General features: G+C 48.0%; 1 long non-coding RNA gene across 1 annotated transcript; it reads right to left on the minus strand.

The window, feature by feature from the left end:
- Positions 1-2532: 2532 nt before the first annotated feature.
- Positions 2533-15981, minus strand: LOC139248318 (uncharacterized). The gene is made up of 2 exons (XR_011591051.1): positions 15708-15981; positions 2533-3281 (listed from the first exon to the last, which is right to left on the minus strand). It is a non-coding gene; the product is annotated as an uncharacterized lncRNA (long non-coding RNA).
- Between the last annotated feature and the right edge of the window lie 1991 nt (positions 15982-17972).

The following is a 17972-nucleotide window of genomic DNA, read 5'->3' on the forward strand; positions in this document are numbered from 1 at the left end:
GCAGAGGAAACGTTACAAGGACACCCTCAAAGCCTCCCTGATAAAGTGCAACATTCCCACTGACACCTGGGAATCCCTGGCTAAAGACCGCCCTAAGTGGAGGAAGAGCATCCGGGAGGACACTGAGCACCTCGAGTCTCATCGCCGAGAGCATGCAGAAATCAACCGCAGGCATCAGAAAGAGCATGCGGCAAACCTGTCCCACGCACCCCTTCCCTCAACGACTATCTGTCCCACCTGTGACTGGGACTGTGGCTCTCGTAGTGGACTGTTCAGCCACCTAAGGACTCATTTTTAGAATGGAAGCATGTCTTCCTCGATCCGAGGGACTGCCTGTGATGATGGTGATGAACCAGAATTGGACACAATACTCCAGTTGAGGCCGAACCAGAGTTTTATGCGGGTTCAACATAATATCCACACTTCTGTGCTCCATACCTCTATTCATGAAGCCGAGGGTCCCGTAAGTCTTTGTAACCACTTTCTCAACCAGTGCTGCCACCTTCAGTGATTGGTGCACATATACTCCTGGGTCTCTCTGTTCACGCCCCCCTTTACAATTGTACCCTTTAGTTTATATTTCCTCTCCTCTTTCTTCCTCCCAAAATGTATCACTTTTGAACTTTTCTACATTAAGTTTCATCTGCCACATGTCTGCCCATTCCACCAGCCTGTCTGTCTTTCTGAAGTCTATCACTACCTCCTCACTGTTCACTGTACTTCCAAGTTTTGTGTGAGCTGTAGATTTGGAAATTGTGCCCTGTACAGTCAGTCCCGGGATGGCGGGACTGACCTATCAAGAAAGACTGGATCAACTGGGCTTGTATTCACTGGAGTTCAGAAGAATGAGAGGGGACCTCATAGAAACGTTTAAAATTCTGACGGGGTTAGACAGGTTAGATGCAGGAAGAATGTTCCCAATGTTGGGGAAGTCCAGAACCAGGGGACACAGTCTAAGGATAAGGGGGAAGCCATTTAGGACTGAGATGAGGAGGAATTTCTTCACCCAGAGAGTGGTGAACCTGTGGAATTCTCTACCACAGAAAGTTGTTGAGGCCAATTCACTAAATATATTCAAAAAGGAGTTAGATGAAGTCCTTACTACTAGGGGAATCAAGGGGTATGGTGAGAAAGCAGGAATTGGGTACTGAAGTTGCATGTTCAGCCATGAACTCATTGAATGGCGGTGCAGGCTAGAAGGGCCGAATGGCCTACTCCTGCACCTATTTTCTATGTTTCTATGTACACCCAAGTCTAAGTCATTAATATAGATCAAAAAAAGCAGAGGCCCCAGTACTGACCCCTGGGGAACACCACTTCCTCCAGTCTGAAAAACAACCGTTCACCACTACTCTGTGTGTGTCACTTAGCCACTTTCATATCCATGCTGCCAATGTTCCCGTTATTCCATGGGCTTCGATTTTGCTGGTATTGGTAACACGCCCGGGATCACTAAACACAAAACCCTGTCTGTTAATCACTTTCAGCTACTGGACTTAGCATGTACCCCACAGCATCTCTTCTACCCTCAATATGTGAAGAGAGCATCACGCCAGCAAACCTGGTTTAAGTTTATATCCACTCAGCAAATCTATTTAAGAAAAGTCTGTAGGCCAATGAGACACTGTTAAGGTGCCAGTGTGCTGCTGGTTTAATTGGCATTTTGCTTGTAATGGACTCTGTATTTTGGTCTCCGTATTTACGAAAGGATATACTTGCATTGGTGCTGTTCAGTGATGGTTCACTCGGTTGATTCCAGAGATGAGGGGGTTGACTTATGAAGATAGCTTGAGTAGGTTGGGCCTAAACACATTTGAGTTCAGAAGAATGAGAGGTGATTTTATCGAAACATAAGATAATGAGGGGGCTCGACAAGATGGATGCAGAGAGGATATTTCCACTTACACGGGAAACTGAAACTAGGGGACATAGTCTTAGAATAAGGGGCCACCCAATTAAAACTGAGACGAGGAATTTCTTCTCTGAGGGTTGTAAATCTGTGGAATTCTCTGCCCAGGAGAGCTGTGGAGGCTGGGTCTTTGAATATATTTAAGGCGGAAATAGACAGATTTTTGAGCGATAAGTGAGTAAAGGGTTATGGGGAGCGGGCAGGGAAGTGGAACTGAGTCCATGATCAGATCAGCCATGATCTTATTGAATGGCGGAGCAGGCCCGAGGGGCCAAATGGCCTACTCCAACTCCTATTTCTTATGTTCTAACTGAACATTTCTCCCAGTGTAACCTTGTCTGTAATGAAATATGTGTCATTTCATTAGCCTCAGGTCCTTGCTCATGTCTGCTGCAGATTCCGGAGTTGATTCCAGAGATGAGGGGATTGACTTATGGTTGAGTAGGTTGGGCCTATATACATTGGAGTTCAGAAGAATGAGATCGAAGTGTGGCCCTGAAGATCATGTCCAGGCTGAAATTCTGATCCCCCCGTAAGATCCTCCCCACAGAATGTCCTTTCTCAGCTCCAGTCAGGTGATGCTAAACACTTAGGTGAGAAAGACAAAAATCCACAGCAATGTGTTGAAAGCAACACTAATTTATGTGTCTTTATCCCAAATATTAAACTCCAGTCGATTTCAGGAGTTATTAACATCAGTGTTACAGGAGTTATAAACCCCGACTGTCAGAATGAACATGATTCAGTCCGGGATGTGAACAACAGCAGAATCCAACCCCCGCAGTCACTTGTGAACTCGCTGGTGTCTCAGCAGGTTGCCTGACAGAGAGAATCCCTTCCCACACTCAGAGCAGGTGAAGGGCCTCTCCCCGGTGTGAAGTCGCTAGTGTGGACAAGGCTTCAGTCAATCATCCAAACTGGAGAGACACAAGCTCTTTGCTTTTAAAACTCTTCTCACAGTCAGAACATTTACAAGGTCTGTCCCCAGTGTGACCTCGCTGGTGTTGCAGCAGGTGGGATGATGTAGTGAATCCCTTCCCACAGTCGGAGCAGCTGAACGGCCTCTCCCCAGTGTGAACTCGCTGATGTGTTTCTAGCTGGGACGGGTAGTTGAATTGTTTCCCACAATCCCCACATTTACACGGTTTCTCCCCAGTGTGACTGCGCTTGTGTCTCTCCAGTTTGGACGATTGGCTGAAGCCTTGTCCACACACAGAGCATGTGTACCGTTTCTCCCCACTGTGAATGGTGCCTTCTGCTTCCATGGTCAAAAGCTGATGATATTCCAGTCCCGATGGATCGAGTGACTGTCAGATCTTGAGGTGATGTTTGGTTTGAGCTTCCAGTCTACAAATCCTCCTCTTTTAACACCCTGTAAAGTGAATTTCAAACAGGAAAAAGGGAGTGTGAGAGAGAACCCACAAAAACACAAAGGCAGGTTGTGAAATGGAGCTTAATGAATCTGGTCATTTGTGGGGCCGGCACCAGAAAAAAGTGACCATGAAATCTGCCGGATTGTCATAAAAATACATCTGGGTCACTGCTGTCCTTCAGGGAAGGGAACCCACCTCCCTCGACAGGCCCACATGGGAAATTGTTGGTCCCACTGGGCCCAGAAGTACTGGGGGTGAAACCCAGCAGCTTCTCCCTCCTCCCCACTCCAGCTCAAACTGATGCAACAAACAGACCCACACAGGAGGCCAGTGAGTGACTTCCACATCCAGCGCCCACCATGATATAGAGCGGCTGGGAATTGCTGGGCCTGCTGTACAAATGTAAGTTGTTGTTTTCCTGGTGTGAGGGAGGGGCTGCCCCCGGGGGTTGCTGGTACTGGGCCCGGGCCCGGGGGCTCTGATTCAGGGCCCGAGAGCCGCACTCGGCCTTGCCCGGGGCCCGAGAGCTGCTCTCGGCCTTGCCCGGGGCCCGAGAGCCGCGCTCGGCCTTGCCCGGGGCCCGAGAGCCGCGCTCGGCCTTGCCCGGGGCCCGAGAGCCGCGCTCGGCCTTGCCCGGGTCGGTGATACACACTCGGTGTTGCCCGGGGACCGAGAGCCACACTCGGTGTTGCCCGGGGACCGAGAGCCGCACTCGGCCTTGCCCGGGGACCGAGAGCCGCACTCGGCCTTGCCCGGGGCCCGAGAGCCGCACTCGGCCTTGCCCGGGGCCCGAGAGCCGCACTCGGTGTTGCCCGGGTCGGAGATACACACTCGGTGTTGCCCGGGGACTGAGAGCCACACTCGGTGTTGCCCGGGGACCGAGAGCCACATTCGGTGTTGCCCGGGGACTGAGAGCCACACTCGGTGATGCCCGGGGCCCCGAGAGCCACACTCGGTGTTGCCCGTGGACTGAGAGCCACACTCGGTGTTGCCCGGAGACTGAGAGCCACACTCGGTGTTGCCCGGGGACTGAGAGCCACACTCGGTGTTGCCCGGGGCCTGAGAGCCACACTCGGTGTTGCCCGGGGCCCCGAGAGCCGCACTCGGTGTTGCCCGGGGACTGAGAGCCACACTCGGTGTTGCCCGGGGACTGAGAGCCACACTCGGTGTTGCCCGGGGACCGAGAGCCACACTCGGTGTTGCCCGGGGACCGAGAGCCACACTCGATGTTGCCCGGGGCCCCGAGAGCCACACTCGATGTTGCCCGGGGCCCCGAGAGCCACACTCGATGTTGCCCGGGGCCCCGAGAGCCACACTCGGTGTTGCCCGGGGACCGAGAGCCACACTCGGTGTTGCCCGGGGAACTGAGAGCCACACTCGGTGTTGCCCGGGGACTGAGAGCCACACTCGGTGTTGCCCGGGGACTGAGAGCCACACTCGATGTTGCCTGAGGACCGAGAGCCACACTCGGTGTTGCCCGGGGACCGAGAGCCGCGCTCGATGTTGCCCGGGGACCAAGAGCCACACTCGATGTTGCCCGGGGACTGAGAGCCACACTCGATGTTGCCCGGGGACAGAGAGCCACACTCGATGTTGCCCGGGGACCGAGAGCCACACTCGGTGTTGCCCGGGGACTGAGAGACACACTCGGTGTTGCCCGGGGACTGAGAGCCACACTCGGTGTTGCCCGGGGACTGAGAGCCACACTCGGTGTTGCCTGGGGACTGAGAGCCACACTCCGTGTTGCCTGGGGACTGAGAGCCACACTCCGTGTTGCCCGGGGACTGAGAGCCACACTCGGTGTTGCCCGGGGACTGAGAGCCGCACTCGGTGTTGCCCGGGGCCCCGAGAGCCGCACTCGGTGTTGCCCAGGGCCCCGAGAGCCACACTCGGTCTTGCCCGGGGACTGAGAGCCATACTCGATGTTGCCTGAGGACTGAGAGCCACATTCGGTGTTGCCCGGGGACCGAGAGCCACACTCGATGTTGCCTGAGGACTGAGAGACACACTCCGTGTTGCCCCGGGACTGAGAGCCACACTCGGTGTTGCTAGGGGCCTCGAGAGCCACACTCGGTGTTGCCCGGGGACTGAGAGCCACACTCCATGTTGCCCGGGGACTGAGAGCCACACTCCGTGTTGCCAGGGGCCTCGAGAGCCACACTCGGTGTTGCCCGGTGACTGAGAGCCACACTCCGTGTTGCCTGGGGACTGAGAGCCACACTCGGTGTTGCCTGGGGACTGAGAGCCACACTCGGTGTTGCCCGGTGACTGAGAGCCACACTCCGTGTTGCCCGGGGACTGAGAGCCACACTCGGTCTTGCCCGGGGACTGAGAGCCACACTCGATGTTGCCTGAGGACCGAGAGCCACATTCGGTGTTGCCCGGGGACCGAGAGCCACACTCGATGTTGCCTGAGGACTGAGAGACACACTCCGTGTTGCCCGGGGACTGAGAGCCACACTCGGTGTTGCTAGGGGCCTCGAGAGCCACACTCGGTGTTGCCTGGGGACTGAGAGCCACACTCCGTGTTGCCCGGGGACTGAGAGCCAAACTCCGTGTTGCCAGGGGCCTCGAGAGCCACACTCGGTGTTGCCCGGTGACTGAGAGCCACACTCCGTGTTGCCTGGGGACTGAGAGCCACACTCGGTGTTGCCTGGGGTCTGAGAGCCACACTCGGTGTTGCCCGGGGACTGAGAGCCACACTCGGTGTTGCCCGGGGACTGAGAGCCACACTCGGTGTTGCCCGGGGACTGAGAGCCACACTCCGTGTTGCCCGGGGACTGAGAGCCACACTCCGTGTTGCCCGGGGACTGAGAGCCGCACTCGGTGTTGCCCGGGGACTGAGAGCCACACTCGGTGTTGCCCGGGGACTGAGAGCCACACTCGGTGTTGCCCGGGGACTGAGAGCCACACTCGGTGTTGCCTGGGGACTGAGAGCCACACTCCGTGTTGCCCGGGGACTGAGAGCCACACTCGGTGTTGCCTGGGGACTGAGAGCCGCACTCGGTGTTGCCCGGGGCCCCGAGAGCCACACTCGGTGTTGCCCGGGGCCCCCGAGAGCCACACTCGGTGTTGCCCGGGGACTGAGAGCCGCACTCGGTGTTGCCCGGGGAATGAGAGCCACACTCGGTGTTGCCCGCGGACTGAGAGCCGCAATCGGTTAAAAAGGAGGCAGACAAAAAGCAGGAAACTATAGACCAGTTACCCTAACATCTGTGGTTGGGAAAATGTTGAAGAGTTCATTCTTAAAGAAGCATTAGCACGACATTTGGAAAAACATAATTCGGTCAGGCAGAGTCAGCATGGATTTATGAAGGGGAAGTTAAGTTTAACAAATTTGCTGGAATTCTTTGAGCATGTAACGAACATCGAAACATAGAAAAATAGGTGCAGGAGGAGGCCATTCGGCCCTTCGAGCCTGCACCGCCATTCAATATCTTGGCTGATCATTCCTTCAGTACCCCTTTCCTGCTTTCTCTCCATACCTCTTGATCCCCTTAACCGTAAGAGCCATATCTAACTCCCTCTTGAATATATTCAGTGAACTGGCATCAACAACTCTCTGCGGCAGGGAATTCCACAGGTTAACAACTCTCTTGAGTGAAGAAGTTTCTCCTCATCTCAGTCCTAAGTGGCCTACCCCGTATCCTAAATACAATGATTATTTTCATTTTTGGTGTTATTCAAAACAGGTGGACTTGGAACTTGGAACTTGAAATACACAGCAAATCAAAACTTTAAAAAATTAGAAGAAAATATGCAATAGTAGCCAACTAAATCAGTTCTCTATTAGGCAATGGCATACGTCATCAAACTCCTTCCCTGCTTGTACCATGTTGAAAAAAATACTGAAATGAAATATTTTTGTCCTCAAATATCAGTCTATTTTTAAACAGTATGCGAAAGTTATAATTTTATCTTATCTCAAAATCACTAATCCATCATTCAGACCAGGCCTGGACATTTGGAAGAAATGCATTCTTTCTATTTTTGTCTTGTACAATACCAAACATTCAGGAATTCATTTTTCACATTTGGTCGGTCAGTTTCTCCTCAACACTGTCAGAGGTGCTTTCGATGAATTATGTTCCCCTTCACATCATGGGCCAGGGTGGATAAAGTGGGTGAGGTGTATTTGGACTTCCAGAAGGCATTTGACAAGGTGCCACATAAAAGGTTACTGCACAAGATAAAAGTTCACGGGGCTGGGGGTAATATATTAGCATGGATAGAGGATTGGCTAACGAACAGACAACAGAGAGTCTGGGTAAATGGTTCATTCTCGGGTTGGCAATCAGTAATGAGTGGGGTGCCGCAGGGATCAGTGCTGGGACCCCAACTATTTACAATCTATATTAACGACTTGGAAGAAGGGACCGAGGGGCCATTGTACAGCAAAATTCTAAAAGGACAAAGGGTGTTAAAAAAACAAGCCTGAAGGCTTTGTGTCTTAATGCAAGGAGTATCCGTAATAAGGTGGATGAATTAACTGTGCAAATAGATGTTAACAGATATGATGTGATTGGGATTACAGAGACGTGGCTCCAGGATGATCAGAGCTGGGAACTCAACATCCATGGGTATGCAACATTCAGGAAGGATAGAATAAAAGGAGGTGGGGTAGCATTGCTGGTTAAAGAGGAGATTAATGCAATAGTTAGGAAGGACATTAGCTTGGATGATGTGGAATCTATATGGGTAGAGCTGCAGAACACCAAAGGGCAAAAAACGTTAGTGGGTGTTGTGTACAGACCTCCAAACAGTAGTAGTGATGTTGTGGAGGGCATCAAACAGGAAATTAGGGGTGCATGCAATAAAGGTGCAGCAGTTATAATGGGTGACTTTAATATGCATATAGATTGGGCTAACCAAACTGGAAGCAATACGGTGGAGGAGGATTTCCTGGAGTGCATAAGCGATGGTTTTCTAGACCAATATGTCGAGGAACCAACTTGGGAGGAGGCCATCTTAGACTGGGTGTTGTGTAATGAGAGAGGATTAATTAGCAATCTCGTTGTGCGAGGCCCCTTGGAGAAGAGTGACCATAATATGGTGGAATTCTACATTAGGATGGAGAATGAAACCGTTAATTCAGAGATCATGGTCCAGAACTTAAAGAATGGCAAATTTGAAGGTTTGAGGCGTGAATTGACAAGGATAGATTGGTGAATGATACTGAAGGGGTTGACTGTGGATGGGCAATGGCAGACATTTAGAGACCACATGGATGAACTACAATAATTGTACATTCCTGTCTGGCGTAAAAATAAAAAAAGGGAAGGTGGCTCAACTGTGGCTATCAAGGGAAATCAGGGATAGTATTAAAGCCAAGGAAGTGGCATACAAATTGGCCAGAAATAGCAGTGAACCTGGGGACTGGGAGAAATTTAGAACTCAGCAAAGGTTTGATTAGGGCAGGGAAAATGGAGTATGAGAAGAAGCTTGCAGGGAACATTAAGACAGACTGCAAAAGTTTCGATAGATATGTAAAGAGAAAAAGGTTAGTAAAGACAAACGTAGGTCCCCTGCAGTCAGAATCAGGGGAAGTCACAACGGGGAACAAAGAAATGGCAGACCAATTGAACAAGTCCTTTGGTTCAGTATTCATGAAGGAGGACACAAACAACCTTCCGAATATAAAAGGAGTCAGAGGGTCTCGTAAGGAGGAGGAACTGAGGGAAAGCCTTATTAATCGGGAAATTGTGTTGGAGAAATTGATGGGATTGAAGGACGATAAATCCCCAGGGTCTGATGGACTGCATCCCAGAGTACTTAAGGAGGTGGCCTTGGAAATAGCGAATGCATTGACAGTCATTTTCCAACATTCCATTGACTCTGGATCAGTTCCTATCGAGTGGAGGGTAGCCAATGTAACCCCACTTTTTAAAAAAGGAGGGAGAGAGAAAACAGCCTGACCTCAGTTGTGGGTAAAATGATGGAATCAATTTTTAAGGATGTCATAGCAGCGCATTTGGAAAGAGGTGACATGATAGTTCCAAGTCAGCATCGATTTGTGAAAGGGAAATCATGCTTGACAAATCTTCTGGAATTTTTGAGGATGTTTCCAGTAGAGTGGACAAGGGAGAACCAGTTGATGTGGTATATTTGGACTTTCAGAAGGCTTTCGACAAGGTCCCACACAAGAGATTAATGTGCAAAGTTAAAGCACATGGGATTGGGGGTAGTGTGCTGACATGGATTGAGAACTGGTTGTCAGACAGGAAGCAAAGAGTAGGAGTAAATGGGTACTTTTCAGAATGGCAGGCAGTGACTAGTGGGGTACCGCAAGGTTCTGTGCTGGGGCCCCAGCTGTTTACATTGTACATTAATGATTTAGACCGGGGATTAAATGTAGTATCTCCCAATTTGCGGATGACACTAAGTTGGGTGGCAGTGTGAGCTGCGAGGAGGATGCTACTAGGCTGCAGAGTGACTTGGATAGGTTAGGTGAGTGGGCAAATGCATGGCAGATGAAGTATAATGTGGATAAATGTGAGGTTATCCACTTTGGTGGTAAAAACAGAGAGACAGACTATTATCTGAATGGTGACAGATTAGGAAAAGGGGAGGTGCAACGAGACCTGGGTGTCATTGTGCATCAGTCATTGAAGGTTGGCATGCAGGTACAGCAGACGGTTAAGAAAGCAAATGGCATGTTGGCCTTCATAGCGAGGGGATTTGAGTACAGGGGCAGGGAGGTGTTACTACAGTTGTATAGGGCCTTGGTGAGGCCACACCTGGAGTATTGTGTACAGTTTTGGTCTCCTAACTTGAGGAAGGACATTCTTGCTATTGAGGGAGAGCAGCGCAGGTTCACCAGACTGATTCCCGGGATGGCGGGACTGACCTATCAAGAAAGACTGGATCAACTGGGCTTGTATTCACTGGAGTTCAGAAGACTGAGAGGGGACCTCATAGAAATGTTTAAAATTCTGATGGGTTTAAACAGGTTAGATGCAGGAAGAATGTTCCCAATGTTGGGGAAGTCCAGAACCAGGGGTCACACTCTAAGGATAAGGGGTAAGCCATTTAGGACCGAGATGAGGAGAAACTTCTTCACCCAGAGAGTGGTGAACCTGTGGAATTCTCTGCCACAGAAAGTTGTTGAGGCCAGTTCACTAAATATATTCAAAAAGGAGTTAGATGAAGTCCTTACTACTAGGGGGATCAAGGGGTATGGCGAGAAAGCAGGAATGGGGTACTGAAGTTGCATGTTCAGCCATGAACTCATTGAATGGTGGTGCAGGCTAGAAGGGCCGAATGGCCTACTCCTGCACCTATTTTCTATGTTTCTATGTAACGTAGCCAAGTGTGCTGATGATACAAAGATGGGAGGAAAAGCAATGTGTGAGGAGGACACAAAAAATCTGCAAAAGGACACAGATAGACTAAGTAAGTGGGCAATAATTTGGCAGATGGAGTATAATGTTGGAAAGTGTGAAGTGATGCACTATGGCAGAAAAAAAATCAAAGAGCAAGTTATTATTTGAATGGAGAAAGATTGCAAAGTGCTGCAGTACAACGGGACTTGGGGGTACTTGTGCATGAAACACGAAAGGTTAGTAAGCAGGTACAGCAAGTGATCAGGAAGGCCAATGCAATCTTTTCCTTTATTGCAAAGGGGCTGGAGTATAAAAGCAGGGAGGTCTTGCTACAGTTACACAGGGTATTGGTGAGGCCACACCTGGAATATTGCGTGCAGTTTTGGTTTCCATATTTATGAAAGGATATACTTGCTTTGGAGGAAGTTGAGAGAAGGTTCACTCGGTTGATTCCAGAGATGAGGGGGTTGACTTATGAGAAAAGGTTGAGGAGGTTGGGCCTCGACTCATTGAATTCAGAAGAATGAATGAAAGGTGATTTATCGAAATGTATAAGATTATGAGGGTGCTTGACAAGGTAGTCGCAGAGAGCATGTTTTCACTGATAGGGGAGACTAGAACTAGGGAGCATAATCTTAGAATAAGGCCCCCCATTTAACACTGAGAGGAGGAGGAATTTCTTCTCTCAGTGGGTTGTAAACTTGTGGAATTCGCTGCCTCAGAGAGCTGTGTAAGCTGGGACATTGAATATATTTAAGACTGAGATAGACAGTGTCTTAACCGATAAGGGAATAAGGGGTTATGGGGAACGGGCAGGGAAGTGAAGCTGAGTCCATGATCGGATCAGCCATGATCGTATTAAATGGCGGAGCACTCTTGAGGGGCCGTATGGCCAACTCCTGCTCCTATTTCTTATGTTCTTATTTTCTTATGTAGTGGGTGTCTGGTACGGGACTGTGGATTTGACTCTATCTGTCCATCTCTGGTATGTGGATGAGGGTTTTACTCTGTATGTTAGTTTCTGATACGAGAGCGTGAGTTTTATCCTGTACCTGTCAATTTCTGGTAATTGCCTGTGGGTTTCATTCTGTATCAAAAAGGGCTACATTACAACATTATTCTAAAAGGACAAAGAGTGTTAAAAAAACAAGCCTGAAGGCTCTGAGTCTCAAAGCGAGAAGCATTTGTAAACAGGTGGATGAATTAACTGCGCAGATAGCTGTTAACGGATATGATGTAATTGGGATTACAGAGACATGGCTCCAGGGTAACCAAGGCTGGGAACATAACATCCAGGGGTATTCAATATTCAGGAAGAATAGCCAGAAAGGAAAAGGAGGTGGGGTGGTGTTAATGGTTAAAGAGGAGGTTAATGCAATTGTAAGGAAGGACATTAGCTGGGATAATGTGGAATCTATATGTGTAGAGCTGCGAAACATCAAAGGGCAGAAAACGTTAGTTGGGGTTGTGTACAGACCACCAAACAGTAGTAGGGAGGTTGGGGATGGCATCAAACAGGAAATTAAGGACGCGTGCAATAAGGGTACAGCAGTTATCATGGGTGACCTTAACCTACATATTGATTGGGCTAACCAAACTTGTAGCAATACTGTGGTGGAAGATTTCCTAGAGTGTATAAGGGATGATTTTCGAGACCAATATGTCGAGGAACCAACTGAAGAGCAGGCCATCCTAGACTGGGCTTTGTGTAATGAGAGAGGATTAATTAGCAATCTGGTCTTGCATGGCTCCTTGGGGAAGAGTGACCACAATATGGTAGAATTCTTCATTAAGCTGGAGAGCGACACAGTTAACTCAGAGACTCGGGTCCGGAACTTAAAGGAAACTTCGATGGTATGAGATGTGATTTGGCTCGGATAAACTGGCGAAGGGTTGACGGTGGATAGGCAATGGCAGACATTTAAAGATCACATGGATGAATTAAAACTATTGTACATCCCTGTCTGGCGGAAAAATAAAACAGGAAAGGTGGCTCAACTGTGGCTCACAAGGGAAATTAGGGACAGTGTTAAATCCAAGGAAGAGGCATATAAATTGGCCTGAAAAAGCAGCAAACCTGAGAACTGGGAGAAATTTAGAATTCAGCAGAGGAGGACTAAGGGTGTAATTAGGAGGGAGAGTATGAGAGTAAGCTTGCAGCGAACATAAAAACTGACTGCAAAAGCTTCGATAGATATGTGAAGAGAAAAAGATTAGTGAAGTCTAATGTAGGCCCCTTGCAGTCAGAATCAGGTGACTTCATAATGTGGAACAAGGAAATGGCAGACCAACTGAACAAATACTTTGGTTCTGTCTTCACTAAGGAAGACATGAATAACCTCCCAAAAATACTAGGGGACCGAGGGTCTAGCGGGAAGGAGGAACTGAGGGAAATCCTTATTAGTCAGGAAATGCTTGTAGGGAAACTGAAGGTCGATAAATCCCCAGGGTCTGATAGTCTGCATCCCAGAGTAGTTAAAGAAGTGGCCCTAGAAATACGAGATGCATTGGTGGTCATTTTTCAAAATTCCATTGACTCTGGATCAGTACCTATGGATTGGAGGGTAGCTAATTTAACCCCACTTTTTAAAAAAAGGAGGGAGAGAGAAAACAGGGAATTATAGACCGGTTAGCCTGACATCAGTAGTGGAGAAAATGCTGGAATCAATTATTAAAGATGTAATAGCAGAGCATTTGGAAAGCAGTGACAGGATCGGTCAAGTCAGCATGGATTTATGAAAGGGAAATCATGCTTGACAAATCTTCGAGGTTTTTGAGGATGTAACTAGTAGAGTGAATAAGGGAGAACCAGTGGGTGTGGTGTATTTGGAATTTCAAAAGGCTTTTGACAAGATCCCACACAAGAGATTGGTGTGCAAAATTAAAGCACATAGTATTGGGGGTAATGTATTGACGTGGAGGCAGAACTGGTTGGCAGACAGGAAGCAAAGAGTGGGAATAAACGGATCCTTTTCAGAATGGCAGGCAGTGACTCGTGGGGTGCCACAAGGTTCAGTGCTGGGATCCCAGCTATTTACAATATATATTAATGATTTAGACAATGGCATTGAAAGTAATATCTCCAAGTTTGCAGATGACACTAAGCTGGGTGGCAGTGTGAGCTGTGAGGAGGATGCGAAGAGACTGCAGGTTGACTTGGACAGGTTAGGTGAATGGGCAAATACATGGCAGATGCAGTATAATGTGGATAAATGAGAGGTTATCCACTTTGGTGGCAAAAACTGGAAGGCAGATTATTACCTGAATGGTGACAGATTAGTAAAAGGGGAGGTTCAAAGAGACCTGGGTGTCATGGTACATCAGTCACTGAAGGTAGGAATGCAGGTACAGCAGGCAATAAAGAAAGCAACTGGCATGCTGGCCTTCATAGCGAGAGGATTTGAGTGTAGGAGCAGGGAGGTGTTACTGCAGTTGTACAGGGCCTTGGTGAGACCACACCTCGAGTACTGTGTGCAGTTTTGGTCACTTAATCTGAGCAAGGACTTGCTTGCTATTGAGAGAGTGCAGCGAAGGTTCACCAGACTAATTTCCGGGATGGCAGGACTGACATATGAAGAAAGACTGGATCGGCTCGGCTTACACTCACTGGAATTTAGAAGAATGAGAGGGGATCTCATAGAAACATATAAAATTATGACAGGACTGGACAGGTTAGATGCAGGAAGAATGTTCCCGATGTTGGGGAAGTCCAGAACCAGGGGTCACAGTCTAAGGATAAGGGGTAAGCCATATCGGACTGAAATGAAAAGAAACCTTTTCACCCAGAGAGTGGTAAACCTGTACAATTCTCGACCACAGAAAGTTGTGGAGTCCAGTTCGTTGGATATATTCAAGAGGGAGTTAGATGTGGCCCTTACGGCTAAGGGGATCAGGGGATAGGGAGAGAAAGCGGGAGTGGGGTATTGAAGTTGCATGATCAACCATGATTATATTGAATACGGTGCGGGCTTGAAGGGCCGAATGGCCTGCTCCAGCACCGATTTTCTATGTTTCTTTCCATTCTTGGTGTGTGATGTGTATTTTGCGCTGTATCTACTCCATACCCGTCATTCTCCAGTATGTTAGTATTGTTTTAATGTGGACCACCAATTCCTGATCGAGTATTCGTTTTACTTTTTAAACTGTCAATTTGTGTTATGGAGGTGAGTGTTTATGCTGACTCGGTCGGTCTGAGTCTGAGTTTCACTCTGCATCTATCTGTCTCTGCTATGAGTGTGGGCATTTCTCTGTATCTCTCCATTTCTGTTATGGGAGTCTGGGTTTTATTCTGTACCTGTCACGTTCTGACATGTGATTGTGGGCCTTACTCTATAACATAGAAACATAGAAAATAGGTGCAGGAGTAGGCCATTCGGCCCTTCTAGCCTGCACCGCCATTCAATGAGTTCATGGCTGAACATGCAACTTCAGTACCCCATTCCTGCTTTCTCACCATACCCCTTGATTCCCCTAGTAGTAAGGACTTCATCTAACTCCTTTTTGAATATATTTAGTGAATTGGCCTCAACAACTTTCTGTGGTAGAGAATTCCACAGGTTCACCACTCTCTGGGTGAATAAATTCCTCCTCATCTCGGTCCTAAATGGCTTCCCCCTTATCCTTAGACTGTGTCCCCTGGTTCTGGACTTCCCCAACATTGGGAACATTCTTCCTGCATCTAACCTGTCTAACCCCGTCAGAATTTTAAACGTTTCTATGAGATCCCCTCTCATTCTTCTGAACTCCAGTGAATACAAGCCCAGTTGATCCAGTCTTTCTTGATAGGTCAGTCCCGCCATCCCGGGAATCAGCCAGTTTCTGCTTAATTGTGAGTGGGCTTTCCTTTGTACCTGTCAGTTTCTGGTTTGAAAGAGAGATCTTTACCCTGTACCTGTCAATTACTGGTTTGTGAGTCTGGGCATGTCACTGTATGTCAATTTATGTTATGGGAATATGGATTTTAAGATGTCAGCCTCTGATATGTGAGTGTGGGTTTTATACTGTATCACTCAGTCTCTGATATGCAAGTGTGTGTATTTGGAGTTCAGAACAATGTGAGAAATCTGAGATGTCGAGAATAAAATAACTGAGCTGTTACTTTACCAAGATGGCCGCGCATGTGCTTTGCTGTTCACTGAACCAAGATGGCGGAGGACTGACCCTGCCTTCCTGTACAAAGATGGCTGCCATTATGCGGCCTGTGACCGGGAGAAAGCCTCGAGGCTGCAGTCGCCGATATTCTGGTTGTTATTCCGGGCTTCCGGCGGGCACCAGTTGTTTATGAAGCCTCCCCGGCTACGCACTGGTCCATTACTCCATTCCACCCCGCTGAAATTGAGCTGTTTTGCGGAGCACATTTCACCACAGCCGCTCCGCCATTACACGCACCGCGCATGCTCCAAATACAGCCAGGTCTCGCGCGTGCGCACTCGGCCCCTGTTGTCTGGGGTCGGCACAGTCTCCTTCGCGGGGAATGCTGGGTGAATCCCAAAGACCACTTTAGTGAATGGAAGAGGATTTACTGGGCCCCCATTGGGCACTGAACCATGTTCATTCGGCACTTCGACCTTGTTGCTGCTGCTCTGAATAACCCTGTACCTGAGCTAGAGATTAATGTTCTGCATAAATATTGTTTCAAACATCATGTGTCGAATATTTCATTTCTCCAGAATAAAAGAAGACTAATTAATGTTCCCTTCCCTTCCATTTTGGGCCTTTTCTTACTCTAGATTATTTCACTTCTCACCCAGTTCACCTTTTACCACATCAAATCCCAAGTTTGTGTATACGGCTTGTGGGTGTCATGGACTGAACCGGCGTGTCTCACTTTACACTCATTTGAACTTCTGTTAAACCAACCCTTAAAATAACTGTCTTGCTTAAGACTGGAAATCTGTTATTTTCTGTATTGTTTAACGATTTTTGAATGCGTTTAATCGATCTCCACACATACTGCATGTGATCAACTTTAAAATGTTCTGATCTTTGGAATTGCCTTGGCTAATTTTGATGGGTTAGTTGATTACATTAACTTGTTACTAACATCACAATAATTGTTTAAATACTTTCTTTATCAGGTCTTTAGCTTCCCCACTGATCTCTGTTTACTCTTGTGGGAGAATCTAGAATTAGGTGGCACAGTCTGAGCATAAGGGGTTTCCCATTTAAAACAGAAATGAGGAGGAATTTCTTCTCTGAGGGTCGTGAATCTTTGAAATTCTCTGCCCCAGAGAGCAACGAAAGCTGGATCATTGAATATACTTAAGTTGCAGATAGACTGTTTTTTGAAAGATAGGGAAGTCAAGGGTTATAGGGAGAGGGCAGGGAAGTGGAATTGAGGCCAAGATCATATCAGCCATGATCTTATTGAATGGTGGAGTGGACTCAAGGGGCCAGATGGCCTACTTCTGCTCCTATTTCTTATGTTCTTAGCCTTGATTAGGGGCTATGTTTAGATGTAGGTTTAGGGGTTAGTGGGTGTGGTTTGTGGTTATTTGATAGGATTGGGATTAGTGATTGGGATAGTCAATAGGATATTCGGCTTAGGATATAGTGATTAACTTAGAAAGCACTATTGGCAATATAAGTGTCATTGGACGTGCCCTTTTCCATTTCATGATTTTAACCTCACAGACAAGTCACAATATAGCCTCACAATGTGTTCATTCAAGGAATCTTCATTCATGTCAAGACTCAATTCCTCCCTTCTTTCACATCTCTACATTTCTCACAGAAAAATAAATTAGTGAGATTAGATTTGGGGATTTTGGGACAGTAACAGATGGATACAGTTGTTGTGCTGGTTACATCTAATCATCAGCCTGCCTGAAAAGGGCTTCTGACAATAATCTGTCACCAGGCCCCACAAGTCTCCATGTGATTCCTCCATCATATCTTCATTCATTACCCACCTTTCACCCAAACTAGAGCTGCTATCTCCGGCATGACGACTTCTCATACTGAGGCTCTCTAATTCCTGAGCAGAGCACAAATGCCAGCAGGGACTGGTTAGTCGGAATGGTCCATTTCTGTGCCATATATTCGATGTAATGTTGTAGTCTCAGTGTAAGTGGACCCTGGATTTGATGTCACGATATTAGTAAATCCTCAATTTGGTGTCTCAATGTAATTTATCCTGGATTTGATGTCTCATTGTAAATCATCCCTGCATTTGGTGTCAACAGCAACTCGTCACTGGGACTGAGGGCAAACCCACAGCCGGGTTACACACTGTCTGATCTCACTGGGCCCCCAAGTTACACACTGACTGATGTCACTGGGTCCCCTGGTTACACACTGTCTGATCTCACTGGGCCCCCGGGTTGCACACTGTCTGATCTCACTGGGCCCCCGGGTTACACACTGTCT

Source organism: Pristiophorus japonicus, unplaced genomic scaffold (genome assembly GCF_044704955.1).
Source record: "Pristiophorus japonicus isolate sPriJap1 unplaced genomic scaffold, sPriJap1.hap1 HAP1_SCAFFOLD_29, whole genome shotgun sequence".
Taxonomy (NCBI): Eukaryota; Metazoa; Chordata; class Chondrichthyes; family Pristiophoridae; genus Pristiophorus; species Pristiophorus japonicus.